Source organism: Vicugna pacos, unplaced genomic scaffold (assembly GCF_048564905.1).
Source record: "Vicugna pacos unplaced genomic scaffold, VicPac4 scaffold_21, whole genome shotgun sequence".
Taxonomy (NCBI): Eukaryota; Metazoa; Chordata; class Mammalia; order Artiodactyla; family Camelidae; genus Vicugna; species Vicugna pacos.
This window is the reverse complement of record NW_027328742.1, coordinates 21,090,201-21,104,880: the sequence shown is the minus strand read 5'-3', so window position 1 is coordinate 21,104,880 and position 14,680 is coordinate 21,090,201. Positions and strand designations below refer to the sequence as shown.

The 14,680-nt window shown below is 56.7% G+C and overlaps 1 long non-coding RNA gene and 1 pseudogene across 1 annotated transcript; one reads left to right on the top strand and one right to left on the bottom strand.

Annotated features, from left to right (window-relative positions):
- The first annotated feature begins 2,177 nt into the window (after window positions 1-2,177).
- LOC140694454 (uncharacterized) lies at window positions 2,178-13,898 on the top strand. Its single transcript, XR_012070094.1, has 2 exons — window positions 2,178-3,144; window positions 13,637-13,898. It is a non-coding gene; the product is annotated as an uncharacterized lncRNA (long non-coding RNA).
- Window positions 10,856-13,616, bottom strand: LOC140694334 (olfactory receptor 9G19-like; annotated as a pseudogene).
- Window positions 13,899-14,680: the final 782 nt, after the last annotated feature.

The following is a 14,680-nucleotide window of genomic DNA, read 5'->3' as shown; positions in this document are numbered from 1 at the left end:
TTTTGAACTTTGTTTGTCTTGCAGTTTTTCTCTCTTTTTCTTTTCTCTTTCTTTTTTCTTTTGTGGACAGGTGTAGTATTCTTAGTGGGCAGTGTTTCTTTACCTTGCAATATTTTGGCTTATGTTATCCCAGTCTTTTCTGGCCTCCAAAACACCGGCGGTGACAGTCCCCGTGGCGCTGAGCCGCGGGCGCGTCCTGCTCTCGGCACAGATTGGACTCGCAGGCCGATGAGGGGGTGACTGTCTCCGCGCTCCCAGGATCTCGTGTGTTGGGGGAAGCCGTGTGGCCGTGTGGCCGTGTGGTCGAACAGCATCCGCCTGTGCCCCTCCAGCCGCGGGGACCGACCCGAGCCGATCGGACGCGGCCTGCGCCATGCCGCCGCGGGGGAAAGGGACAGGGTGTCCCGCGCCCGGGCCGCCGGCGGCTAGGTGGTCCGGCCCTCGTCTGCGTCCCTTGGACGACTGCTCCTGAGGCGAGGAGCGGCCCGGGCCCAGTGCGGTGAGGCCGGGGATTGGCGCGCTGGGGTTCCCGGTCGTCGGAGGCGCCTCCTTGGATGAAATGTTTTCTGAGTCCCGATGGATCCGGAGACGTGGCTGGGCCGGCCCCTGTTGGCGCGGGAGGCCAGGGAGGGCGCCCCCCGGCCCGTAAGCCTGCCCGCGTGGGTTCCGGTGGCATTTGAGGGACCGAGACTTCATCTGGACTCGGGGACCGGCACGGGGGCGTCCTGCGAGGGATGTGGGGGAGGCAGGCTTTCCCCGGCCCGGGGCCCGGGGCCCGGTGCTCGGGAGCGGCCCCTCGTGGGGGGGCCCTCTCGTCGGAGGCGCCTCTGTGGCATCTCCCCAAGTCCCCGGCCACGCGGGCGAGAAACGGGCAGGGCGTCCCCGGCCCGATCCCGATCCCGTCTCCCTCTCGTCCCTTCCCATTCCCACTGCTCCTCCTCCTCCTCCTCCTCCTCAACCCCTCCCCTCGCCCCTCCCCCTAAACCCTCCCTCGCCCCTCCCCCTAAACCCCTCCCCTCGCCCCTCCCCCTACCACCCCCCCCCCGACGGTCGATCAGATGGCCCCCGAGAGCTTCGGGTCTGCCATTAATGGGGGTAGGGTTGGGGGCAGGTGGCCGGACCGAGATCCGGGGGCCCCCCCTGCAAATCGTGGACCCGACCCGTTTCCGGGCGCTGTCATTTTTTCTGTCGTGTCGGGCATTTTGTGCCAGCAGATAGGTGGTAACACGGTCTTCCTCGGTGTCTGTCACCGATTGTTGGGTCTCCGGACGCGTGTGGGGTTTTGGGCTTTTTCTCTGCATGAGGCCTGGCCTGGCAGCATCCGATTCTGCTTCTGACACTCGAGCCGCCCGCCCGGGCCTGCGCGCCGGCTCTCGTGTGTGCGTCCGGCTGACGTGGCCCGTGGTGCGGCCTCCGGACTCCGGTGGCCCGAGGGCGGTGGGGTGAGGTGGCGACGTGGGTCTTTTACCCCGCGTGCTCCCCGTCGCAGGCACCCGGTGGTGGCTGGCACGAGCCCACCCTCATACGCTCCGTGCCGCGTGTCAGGTATTCTCCGCCTGGGGTCGTTGGCCGCTCTCCTTGGAGAGGACCGAGGAGTGGGTGGCGCCTGGTGAGGCTGAAGCAGGCCCCCTCTGGTGGTTGTCCTCGCCGCGCCCTCCCCTCTGGGGCTTCCCTGCCCCATGGCTCGCTCGCTCGCTCACCTGACTGATGCGGTGGTGTCATGCTCTCCCGGGCCGGGCCTAAGCCGTGCCAGACGAGGGACGGGACGTTCATGGTAAACGTGGCCTTTCTTCTCGCTCTGCCTGCGGGCCCCTCGCCTCTCCTCCGCCGCCCGTGGGTGGCGGGGCAAGGAAGGGGTGCGGACTCCGGCCCGACCTCGGTCTCCCGTGCCTTGTGGTGTTGGCGGGGCCGGGGTCTTGTGACGCGGCAGACACTCTCGCCTCCTGGCCTGCTCGGCGTCTTGTCTCGCGAGGGGCCCTCTCCCGCAGTGGGGGAGGGCTGCTCCGCCGCCACGCCACGTTATCCCCTGGTCGGGGTGTGAGCGTGTGTCTCGCCTTGGCCCTCTGTGGTGCCCCTGGGGCGCTCCAGGTTGTCCCTCAGGTGCCCGAGGCCGAGCGGTGGCATCGCTCCCGGTCCCCAGCGAGTCCTCTCGGGTAACCCCTGTGGTGGCCGTGTGTCCCGAGCGACTCTTGAGGAGCGCGGAGGGGTCGAGATGGTAAGCGAGGCGTGGCCGCTCCCCACCCGCGGTGGGGCCCGGGCCGCCTCCTGATCGTCGCCCTCACCCTGTACCGTGGGGGACTGATGTGGCCGGGCGCACGCCGGGTGGGTCCCCCTCTGCGGGGTTCGCGCCCGGGCGTGGGAGCGAACGTGGTGGGGCCGGGTGATGGGCCGTTGTGGGCGCGCGTGTGTCTCGTCCCCACGCGGTCTTGGGTGCGCCTCCCCGCGAGGCGGCACGGGCTTTCCCCGGTCCCGACCGCGAACGCTCGCTTTTCGGCCCGCCGCTTACCCCTCCCGCAGACCCCTCCCGCCCAGCCGAGCGCTGGCGTCCACCTTGGCGGACTGCCGTAGGCCTGAAGGGGGCACGCTGGGTAGGGGGCGATGTGCCCTCGGTGAGAGGAAGCCTTCTCTAGCGATCTGAGAGGGGAGCCTTGGGGTACCGGACAACCCCCAGCCGCCGCTCCTCCACCCAGAGCGTGCAGTCACCACGGGGGTGACTGCCACAGCGTGTGGGCAGGGCCCCGTCGCTTTGGCGTGTGGGTTGCGCGGGCCCCGCGGTGGGGCCGTGTGCTGCTCTTTGCCTGCTGTGGCGCGCGCCTCCCCCCTCCGAGTCGGGGGAGGGTTCTGCCGGGACGGGCCCGGCGTCTGGCGCGGGGCCGTGTGTGCGCGCGGCCTTTGCCTCACCGGCGCGTGCCGTGGGGGAGGGGGAAGGCGGTCCACCCCGACTCTGTGCCCCCCCCGTCTCCCCGCCGCGAGGAGCCACCCCACCTGTTCTGGTCCCGAGGCGCAGCCACCGGTGGCGATGCGTGGGCTACGGGTCGGGCCGCCTCGCTCGGGAGCGTTTCCCCGGGCCGCGAGGCCTGGGGGCGAGCCAGACGAAGCTGGATGATGTGGCGTGGTGGACGGACAGACGAGACAGACGGACGAGTGAGCGAGCGGAAGGGGCTATCCTCTAGAGTTGGGGGTTAGCCTGCTGCGCGCGAGTCCCGGCGGCGGGGCCGGGGTGTGGGACGAACCGCCGAGGGTTGGCGGAGGCCGGCCGGCGTCCTGGGCGTCGTGGGGCCGCCCCCGCGTGTGGGGGCGGTGGGATCCTGCGGTTGTTTCCCCGGCGGCCCGGTCGTGTCTCGGGATTTCCTCTTCCCTGGGCTGGTGCCCGCCCGCACCCCCCACCCCTGCTGCGTCCGTCGCTCTTGCGCGCGAGCGGCCCCTCCCCGTCGTCGGCGGCCCTCCCCTGCCCGGACCGATGGCCACCCGCGCCGAGCCTTCCCCCGCCGACCCCGCGCCCTGGACCAGAACGTGGCCTCACCGCGTGTGGGTGCTGTCCCTCCACTGGAGGTGGCCCCGGGTGAAGCGTCGTCGGACCCGCCGGGGTAGGCGGGGTGCTTCAGCACGGCACGGCACGAACGTTTGGGTGTGCGTCGGGGCAGGGCAGGGCAGCGCCGGCCCGTGCGGCGGGAGAGCCTTGCGGTGGGCCGTTCTGAGGCTCTGCGGTGTCGGGCGAGGGTGGCCCTGAGCCCCCGTGAGGGTGCCGTGGGGTGCCGAGGAGAGAGCCAGTCGGCGCCTTGGGTGCCGCGGGGCCGCCCCCGTGCCGGAGGGCCTGTGGCGCTGAGACCCCGTGTCGCACCCCGGCGGCCGACTCGCGTCTGCGCTGCTGGCGCGGGCCCCTGGCGGTGGCTCCACGGCCCTCCTCTCCTGCTTGCCGGCTTCCAGGCGGCGTCGCCCGTCCGCGGGCGCGCCGGCCGTGGGCCTCTGCTTCCTCGCTCGTCCTGTCCTCTCTCCGTCCGTCCGTCCTCTCCCCCGTCCGCCCGTCCCTTGGGGCCGCGCCACGGCGCGTTGCGCTGTCTGCGTCCCCGGGCCCGTGGCGGTCGGCCCCCTCGCCGCGGTGGCGGCTCGGGGGGCCTTCGGGGCCGGCTCCGTCCTCCGCCACCTCCCCTCGCGCCGCGCCCCGCGCCCCCGCTGGCGTCTCGCGCACCCCGCGTCCGGCACGGACGGTCCCGTTTCCGCCCCGCCGCGCCGCGCGCTCCCCCACCCCGGGGCGTGCGCGCGCGTGTGTGCGCGCGCGGTCTCGCCTACCTCGCCTACCTGGTTGATCCTGCCAGTAAGGAGCATATGCTTGTCTCAAAGATGAAGCCGTGCATGTCTAAGTACGCACAGGCCGGTACAGTGAAACTGCGAATGGCTCATTCAATCAGTTATGGTTCCTTCGGTCGCTCGCTCCTCTCCTACTTGGCTAACTGTGGTGATTCTAGAGCTAATACATGCCGACGGGCGCTGACCCCCTTCGCGGGGTGGGATGCGTGCATTTATCAGATCAAAACCAACCCGGTCAGCCTCCCCCCAGCCCCGGACGCGGGTGGGGGGCGGGCGCCGGCGGCTTTGGTGACTCTAGAGAACCTCGGGCCGATGGATCGCACGCCCCCCGTGGCGGCGACGATCCATTGGAACGTCTGCCCTATCAACTTTGGATGGTAGTCGCCGTGCCTACCATGGTGACCACGGGTGACGGGGAATCAGGGTTCGATTCCGGAGAGGGAGCCTGAGAAACGGCTACCACATCCAAGGAAGGCAGCAGGCGCGCCAATTACCCACTCCCGACCCGGGGAGGTAGTGACGAAAAATAACAATACAGGACTCTTTCGAGGCCCTGTAATTGGAATGAGTCCGCTGGAAATCCTTTGGCGAGCATCCGTTGGAGGGCAAGTCTGGTGCCAGCAGCCGCGGTAATTCCAGCTCCAAGAGCGTATACTAAAGTTGCTGCGGCTGGAAAGCTCGGAGTTGGCTCTTGGGAGCGAGCGGGCGGGCGGGCGTTCCGCCGCGAGGCGAGCCGCCGGCCGTCCCCGCCCCTTGCCTCCCGGCGCCCCCTCGATGCTCTTAGGCGAGTGTCCCGCGGGGCCCGTAGCGTTTACTTGGAAACAATGAGCGTGTTCAAAGCAGGCCCGAGCCGCCTGGATACCGCAGCTAGGAAGAATGGAATAGGACCGCGGTTCTATTCTGTTGGTTTCCGGAACTGAGGCCATGATTAAGAGGGACGGCCGGGGGCATTCGTATTGCGCCGCTAGAGGTGAAATTCTTGGACCGGCGCAAGACGGACCAGAGCGAAAGCATTTGCCAAGAATGTTTTCGTTAATCAAGAACGCAAGTCCGGAGGTTCGAAGACGGTCGGATACCGTCGTGGTTCCGACCATAAACGATGCCGGCTGGCGAGGCGGCGGCGTTAGTCCCATGACCCGCCGGGCAGCTTCCGGGAAACCAAAGCCTTTGGGTTGCGGGGGCAGTATGGTCGCAAAGCTGACACTTGAAGGAATTGACGGAAGGGCCCCGGCAGGAGTGGAGCCTGCGGCTTAATGGGACTCAACACGGGAACCCTCGCCCGGCCCGGACACGGACAGGATTGACAGACTGCTGGCTCTTTCTCGAGTCCGTGGGTGGCGGTGCATGGCCCTTCTTAGTCGGTGGAGCGATTTGTCCGGTTAATTCCGACAAGGAGCGAGACTCTGGCATGCTAACTCGTTACGCGACCCCCGAGCGGTCGGCGTCCCCCAACCTCTCAGAGGGACAAGTGGCGTTCAGCCAGGCGAGATCGAGCAACAACAGGTCTGTGATGCCCTTAGGTGTCCGGGGCTGCACGCGCGCTACACTGACTGGCTCAGCGTGCGCCTACCCTACGCCGGCAGGCGCGGGTAGCCCGTTGAACCCCATTCGTGATATGGGGATCGGGGATTGCCACTCTTCCCCAGGAACGAGGAATTCCCAGGAAGTGCGGGTCATAAGCTTGCGTTGATGAAGTCCCTGCCCTTGGGAGGCCCTCGGATCGGCCCCGCCGGGGTGGGCCCACGGCCCTGGCGGAGCGCCGAGAAGACGGTCGAACTTGACTATCGGGAGGAAGTCAAAGTCGTAACAAGGTTTCCGTTAGGTGAGCCTGCGGAAGGATCATTAACGCGCGTGCGCAGCAGAGCGGCGCGAAGCGAAGCGAGGGCGCCTGGCCAGCGCCTTCGCCCGCCCCGCCCGCTCGCTCGCTCGCTTTTCCCACCCGTGCGGCGCGGGACGGACGGACGGGAGAGGGAGGAGAGGGCGGCCGGAGGTGTGCCGCGGGCGGGCCTGCCCCGCCTGCCCGGGCGGGCGGGTGGCCTGGCCGGTTCGGACCGGGCCGGGCCGGCGGTCGTCCCGGAGGGGAGGGAGAGGGAAACAGCGGCGGGTTGGCGTGCAAGGGACGGCTTGTGGGGCGGCTCTCGTTCGCCTCCCTTCCCCGCCCGTCTCCCCCCGCCCGCCCCCTCCTCCTCCTGCGCACCGCGTGCCCCCCCAGCCGTGGTCTCGGCCGGAAGGCCTCCTGTCCCGAGGCGACGCGCGTCTGCCCGCGGCGCCTCCGGCGACCGTGTCTCTCTCTCTCTCTCCCCGCCCGGCCTCCCCGCCACTTGCCGAGAGGAGGGTCCGAGGGCTCTGTGGGCTGTGCCAGCCCCCCTCCGCACGCCGCGCCCTCGTCTTTCCGGCGCCGGCCGCCCCTCGCGGCCGCGGCCGCCTCCGGCTGCTCGCCCTGGGCCGGTCCCCACGGGTCGTCGTCGGCCCTCTGCTCCTTCGATCCCGCCGCCCCCGCCTTGCCACGTGCCTCTCGGCTTCCCCCCCCACCCGAGCGAGCTTCGGGCCTCTTTTCCCCGGCCGGGCCTGCCGGCCGGCGCACGCCTCTCGCCTCTCGCTTCCCGCCCCACACGCCCAAGGCGCCCCGCCCGTTGTGCTCCGCGTCGCATCGTGGGCCCCCCTCGTCCCCCGTGGCGAGAAGGGGGACCCCGGAACGCGGTTGCGTGTTGGTGGCCCTGCAGGGCCTTTGGGTTTGGGGGTGGAGGTGGGAAGGAGGGCGGGCGGTCTGTCTGGACGCGGGGGGAACCGAGTAAGGTTGCCGTCGGCACGCGTTGGCGGTGTGGGACCCGGTGGTGGGGCGGGGGCCGGCCGGTGCCCGGTGTGGCCCCGTGTCCGTTGGCCGGAGTGTGGCGGTCGGCGTCGGGGCGGTGGCCGACGGTTGGGGCTGGGGCGTCCTGCCGTCCACGACTCGCCCGCCTCGCCCTCTCCAGGTACCTAGCGCGTCCCGGCGCGGAGGTTTAAAGACCCTTAGGGGGGAGTCGCCCGTCCGCCTTGGGGTCGGGGCGGTCGGGCCCGTGGGGACTCGGGGGGTCCGTCCCTCGTCGTCCCCCAGACTCCGCCTCCCCGGGGCCGGGGCACCGCGCCACGTCGCTCGCCGCCGCCGCGGGCGTCGGGTGGGGCCTGGCCCGGCGGCCCGGCGGACGGTCGGTGGCCGCGTGTTTGGCGCGCCCCCAACGCGTCCCTGCGGGAGGCGGGAACCCCCGGGCGCCTGTGGGGTGTCCGAGCCGGCACGCGCCGTGTCGGTGCCGGCTGCGCCCCGTTGTGAAACCTCGCCGGCTTCCCCTTTTTCCGGGTCGACGTGCGGTCGACCAGAAGCAGAGGCTCCACACGGCTCCAGCGGGCCTCGCACGGAACCACGAGTGTCCCATGTGGTTCGCGTCCCAGTCGCTCCCGCGACCACGGTGGATCCCGTTGTGTCCTGCGGGCTACGCGGCCCCCTCCGTCCTTGTGGATCTCCGAGTGTTTCCCCCCACCGAGGACGACCAGCCGTCGCAGCCCTGTCATCTCCACCTGTCCCATGTGCATCGCCGAGCGTATCCCCCCCCCCTCCCCGAGGTCGACCAGCCGTCGCGGGCCTCTCGGTTCCCCGCGGCTCATGGGGATTCCCTAGTGTCCCCTGGGATTCGCGGCCCACTCGCTCCCCTCGGGCCGTGGGATTGTGCTCCGTGTGCCTATGCGGCTTACCTGTCCTCCTGTGGCCCCAAGGATCTCTAGTCGACCGGGCGTCCTTGGGTTATTGAAGGGTCTGGTTTGCTTCACGTCATGTAGGGATTTTTATTTTGCATGCTTGGCTTAAGTCTGTCTGTCTGTAGGTATGTGTGGTGTGTGTAATGCATGCGTGTACGTCTCTATGGACTTCATATATAGTACAGTAGTCCATGAGGTCCTTTACGAACACACAAACAGAAAGGAAGTCATTTCACTCCTGCTCTTAAAACAACCCTACAAATCTATCAACTTATTCTAAGTTAAATTCCATACAGTGGCCTCAAGTTCCTCTATGAGTAAACCCTCTATTACCTACAAGTTCTTATCTCCTAAGACTCCCCCATCCTTCACTCTCTTCCAGCCTTGCTTTCTATTTCTCAAAAGCAGCAGCCCTGCCCCAGCATCAAAATACTTGAACTGTCTTCCCTTGAGACACTCTTCCCCAGATATTTGCCAGGCTCACACTCTCGTCTCTCGTAAGTCCCAATCAAATGTCATTTTCTGACATTTCTTATCACTCTCTTTTAAATTCCATATCCTCTTCTGACCAACCATCCCCATCTTTATTATTCTGCTCAGACCCTGCTCTGTTTTCCCCAAGACTTACAGTCATCTTCTAACTCTAGTTTTATTAAGTTGTATATTTTTCCCCACTAGAATGCATTAACCACGGACCAAAAAAGATTTCTTTGCTTTTTGTTGACTGCTGAATCCCAAAGTAGAAAACTGTTCCTAACATCCAATTGGCACTTAATTAATATTTCTTAAGTTAATTAATGGGTAATTACTTTTATCATTTGAGGCAGGTTTTCCCCGAAGTATCATCTACTTCTATCCGAGCTCCAACTGCTCAGGACAAACCTTCCTTCAAGTGGACGCCCCGGGTCATGTCTGAGGTCACAACTCAGATCACAGAGAAGCCAAACCACTTAGTTGCCCCTGAGGCCAGCTGCTTACCTTGGTCAGGAAGGACACTCCGGGAAGCGATACCCTCTACCCCCTCCTCTGATGCCTTGGCCTGTTCTGTTGGACCCAATAGATGTATTTCCTCAGCAGCCCTTGGGGACCCCTCCCACAGAATAGCCCAGAACCAGACACCTCAGTCTCCAGAGACACAATTAAAGTTCATTTGGATTATGGGAGTAATCTAGTCATTAGGATATGATGAAATGAGGAGCATTTCTTTAGAAGTGGACTCGCAACATGGACGTAAGTCACAGTGTAATCGTATATGTGGTCACATGTATCTGATAATAGGAACCCCAAATTGTGCCAATTAGGCTTTTCCAGGAATTATCTGGGGAGCTATAAGGTTTTCCCTTCATATGCGCCTCTGTCTGTCCAGGCCATGCTGCCCTGTCTCAGGAAACCCCCTATCAATCCTTGGTGCTACAGCCTCCGTTGTAACCCTCCAAAATCCTCATGTCAAAGCCCTACCCTCCAGTGGCCTGGGAGGTGGCTGCATCTGGGGACAGAGCCGTCACAAAGGTAACTGGCTTAAAATGAGGTGGTTAGGAGGAGCCCTTGTCCCTTCTGAGTGGTGTCTTTACAAAAACAAAGATCGGAAACTTGGACACACGGAGAAATACCAGGGATGCTTGTGTACAGAAAACAGACCCCGTGAGGATGAAGCCAGAAGCTGACCGTGTGTGTGCAGCGGGGAGAGGCGTCAAAACAGATCGGCCCTGACGGCCCCTCATCCTGGCCTTTTAGCCACCAGAACCGTGAGGAGTACAGTTCCTCTGTTTACGACACCAGCCTGTGGCGTTTTGTTACAGCAGCCTTAGCAAAATGATGTACCGCTTATCAGCACCAGGGCTTGTTTATTTTGGTAAACTCCATGTTCTGTAAGTATAAAGACTACTTGAATTAGGAAATGTGATCCATCAAAATAAAGCATCCTTTCATTTTTCATTAAGTCATACATAAACCGAACAAAGAAATTCGAACATTCATATGACCTTGTGTCAATGATTGGTTTAGCTCAGAGTTTCACTCTGAATTCTCTCTTCGATGTAAAGCTTTTTGAAGTCTGTCTCTCTGCTCATCTATCTCTGTCTATATGTCCATTTCTGTCTGCTTCATGCAGCAGTTCTTTTGTCCTTGGTTCTTTTAATTCTTGGTGAAAATATTCTTTTATTGGAATCCTTCAGTGACTCTAAATAAAGATGTTTGTTCTTTCCTACATACATTGTCAAGGAAATCTTTGTATCATAGCAAGCAAAAGTGTGAAGATAAGAAAAGAAATATAAATGTATTTTGCAGGGCGTTTTACAGTAGGTAGTTCACTTATGACCTCGTAAGTACCTCTCCCTCCTAACAAATAACTATGTGCCTCTGGAGCCAGAAGCCCTGGGCTTGCTTCTTGTCTCCTCACCCATGAGTTGCTTGACTAGAAGCAAGCCATTTCATCCACCTAAACATGACAGTGAGTCCATAACTCGAATCAGTATTCCATATAAGAGATTGAAATATTATATACTTACAAGCAGCTTACAAACTGTCAAGTAATATTAAAAACTGGAAAAAACAAAACAAAAACCACTTTCAACTTTCCCAGAATCCCAGCAGTACTACAGACTGTTCCCATCTAGCATGCATAGCAGTTTTCCAGCAGTTGCTTATTTTATTTATTTCTGAGACCACAGGCTCTTATCAATGACATAAAGACTATCCTAAAATAATAATAATAATAATAATAACAACAGCAGCAGCAGCAGCAACAACAACAACAACAATACATCCTTTGTTTACCAAAGCCTTTGTTTGAGAAATTCGGCTCTATCTATCGTTTTCCTCAGGTCATCTTTAACGTCTTTATTCTTAAGCTACAGATCAAGGGATTCAACATGGGAATCACCACCATGTAGAACACCGACATCACTTTATCCCCTTCCAGAGCATAGCTAGTACTTGGCCGGGAGTAAATGAAGAGAATGGAACCATAGTACAAGGTGACAGCTGTCAAGTGAGAGCCACAGGTGGAGAAGGCCTTGAGGCGGCCTTGGGTGGGGCGGATCTTCAGGATGGCAGCAATGATGAAGAGATAGCAGGCCAGGATAAGCACAGAGGGAGTGATGACATTGGAGGCAAGCATAAAATAGAGCACCACCTGGTCACTCTCCTCCACATCACTAGCCAACTTGACAAGTGGAGGCAAATCACAGAAAAAATCATCAATGAGGTTGTCCCCACTGAAGCTCAGGGCAAATGTTTCACTGGTGATGATGGCTGAGTTCAGAAAGCCACAAAAGTATGAAGCTACAATGAGACTGGCACATAACCATGGGGACATCACCTGGGAATAAAGCGAGGGGTTGGAGATGGCCACAAAGTGGTCATAAGCCATGGCGACCAACAGATGACACTCACTGTAGGTGAGACCAGCTGAGAAGAAGAACTGAGCTGCACAGCCAGCAAAGGAGATGCTTTTGTCATCAGAAATGCAGGTTATCAGGATTTTGGGGGCATAGACGGAAGCATACCAGAGATCCAGGAATGAAAGTTTCCAATGAATAAATACATGGGCATATGGAGCTCAGAATCCGCACAGATCAGAGAAATCAGGATGATATTCCCTAAGAGACTGAAGATGTAAATGATGAGGAAAATGCCAAAGAGAGCTCTCTGTAACCAGAGATCTGTCGTGAACCCTAAAAGCATGAACTCCTTCACTGTGGTGAAGTTTCTCTCGTCCGCTGATTTTGGGTCTCTTTGGTTCCTTCCTGTGAAAAGATTAGTCAACAAATCATGATTTAAGATACAGCGATGTCAGCTCCCCATCATCTGTCATTGTAGATCACTGAAGAACTCAACTGATGTGCAGACACATTGTTCATTATAGGACATGTTTATACTGAGCTGGGTGTCATTTTTGTCAGATAACTGAGGATTATTCTATGCTGTCTTGAAAGATATAGTCATTATGCACAGAACATAGTATGTGTCAAACATGTATTTTTAATCTAATTGTCCTCCTTTTGAGAGATGGTGACTTGTTCATCTTCTCTTCTGTTTGCACTTAGGGTGATTAGGGACCATGTGGAAGATAGGAAAAAGGGACTTTGTTTTCTCTTCACATCCTTGAATCTTTTGTCTTTACTAGAGAATTACATGGAGAAACATACTTTTATTATTCTAACCATATTCTGGAATATCCTTCGAAGTGCATTTACTATAATTTTCTTGAAGACAACACTTATATTTTATTCAATATTTTCTCCACAAAGTCAAGAAGACAGCTATACATAAAGTCAAAAAAAAATGTGTAACTTGAGAATAGAGTTTCTTATATTATAGGAATTTGAGACCATAGTCACCAGTATGACACTCAAATGTATGCTGAAAGGAAGCAAAAATATTAATCCATGGATAATTGTGTTCAAAATGTGGTTGAATTGCTGATAGAATCAGAGGTTTAAAATAAAATAAAATAAAATAAAATAAAATAAACCGGCCAAACTGAATGATTTAGGGGAATATGGTAGGCTGTATATGATCCATAAAGATATTCAAGTTCTTTTTTTAAATTGAAGTACAGTTGATTTACAAAGTTATATTAATTTAAGATGTACAACATAGTGATTCAGTATTTTTACAGTTTGTACTCTAAAGTTATGACAAGACATTTGCTATAATTCTCTGTGCTGTATAATATATCCTTGTTGATAATCTATTTTATACGTAGTAATTTGTATCTCAGTCTCATAACCCTAATTTGCCCCTCCTCCTTCCTTTTCCCTGTTGGTAACCACCAGCTTGTTTCCTGTACCTGTGAGTCTATTTCTGTTTTGCATATATATTCACTTGTATTATTTTTTAAATTCCACATATAAGTGATCTCATACAGTATTTGAATGTCTCTGTTCTGAGTTAGTTCACTAAGCATAATATTCTCTAGGTCCATCTACATTGCCACAAATGGCAGAATTTCATTCTTTTTTATGGTTGAGTAGTAGTCCATTTTGTGTGTGTGTGTGTGTGTGTGTGTGTGTGTGAGCATGCGCACACGTGAGCATGTGTATACATCTTTATCGATTCATCTGTTGATGGGCACTTAGGGTGTTTCCACACCATGGCTAAACAATGCTGCTGTGAACACTGGGGTGCATGTATTTTTTCAAGTCCATATTTTCCTAATTCCTGGAACCTAGGGCTGTTACTTAATGGAGAGAGTTATTAAGTTAAAAAATAAGAGTTTTCAGAAAAGAATATTATCAGGGTGAGCCCTGAATACAACTGTAAATGTCCCTGTAAGCAGGAGGGAGAGGGAGTTCTGACTTCAGACGCCAGAGAAGGAAGCAGTATGACCACAGACGCAGAGATTTGGTGACTCAACCATGAGGAATGCCAGCCCCCACAGAAAGCTTGAGAGGGAAGAGAAGGGTTCTCCTGTAGAGCCTCTGGGTAGAGTGTGATCCTGCCAACACCTTGGTTTTAGCCCCTGATACTGAGTTCTGACTTCCAGAACTGTGAGGGAATACATTTTTGTTGCTTTAAGCCACCAAGTTTATGGCAGTTTGTTAATACAGGATGTATGGAATTCAACCTCTAACCATCTTCTTTCCTTCAAAATTAGAAGCAGGAGACTGGACTGCTGCCTGCAATGGAGGAAGGAAGCACCATCTCTGCTTGTCTATGTCACAACCCACAGGGACCGTCCAGCCACCCAGCACAATCCAAAAAGGAGTAAATTACAATTGTCAGGGTTTTGAATATAACATTTCTGCTATTAGATCCAAGGCTTTCAAAATCTCTTATGCTTGGGGAGAAAGAAAATATTCTTTTTAAGTGATAGACTTAAAAGTAAGCTAGAAAAATAAAGGATTGCTCTCTTGGAACTTATCTGTTTGATGGATGGAATCTACAACTTTTAGCTTTAAAATAAATGCCAATGCTACATTTATTATCAAAGTAGAAATGATTCATAATAAGCAAAAGAAGACTGGAATAAGTAATGTTTCAAAACCTTAGACTTTCAAGGCTGTCAGGGGCTAAGATCTTTTTTAATGAAGCACATTCTTAGAGGCAGCTCAAGATCAGGAGTCAATAGACCCGGGTTCTCATCTGAGTCAGTTGCCGTCAATTTTAAATAAAATTATAACCTCTAAAACTTTATTTCCTCACCTACCTTGCTTAGTTCAGTGAGACTTACATGAGATCACCAATGTGATTTTGCACTTTGAAAACTGGAAGTTAAAACTACATGTTGCATTCTGTATAACTTCATGATTTCTTCATCTCTGTAACCTATCATTCAGTTCTATATACTTTACAACTGTATTCTTTAATGCATGGCTTTTGTGCAAGCTGGGAAAACGCTGAGCTCACTTGCAGAACTGCAATTGGGAATGTAAACTGCAAAATATATTTCTTCCCTAATCTCTCTCATTTTCCTCTATAGGTATTAAAACATGAAATAGACATACATGTGAATGTCTACATATATGGCATCTCTATCAATGCTTTTACAAATAAAAATGGGTTGAAGATGTCTTAATGCTAGACACAGGGCACAGATAAATAGCACAAATTCTAAAAATGGAAAAAGAGAAACAAGCTCCAGACATAGCGTGGAGGCAAGGATAAAACTTACTTACACACCATCAGGTCCTGCCCACTG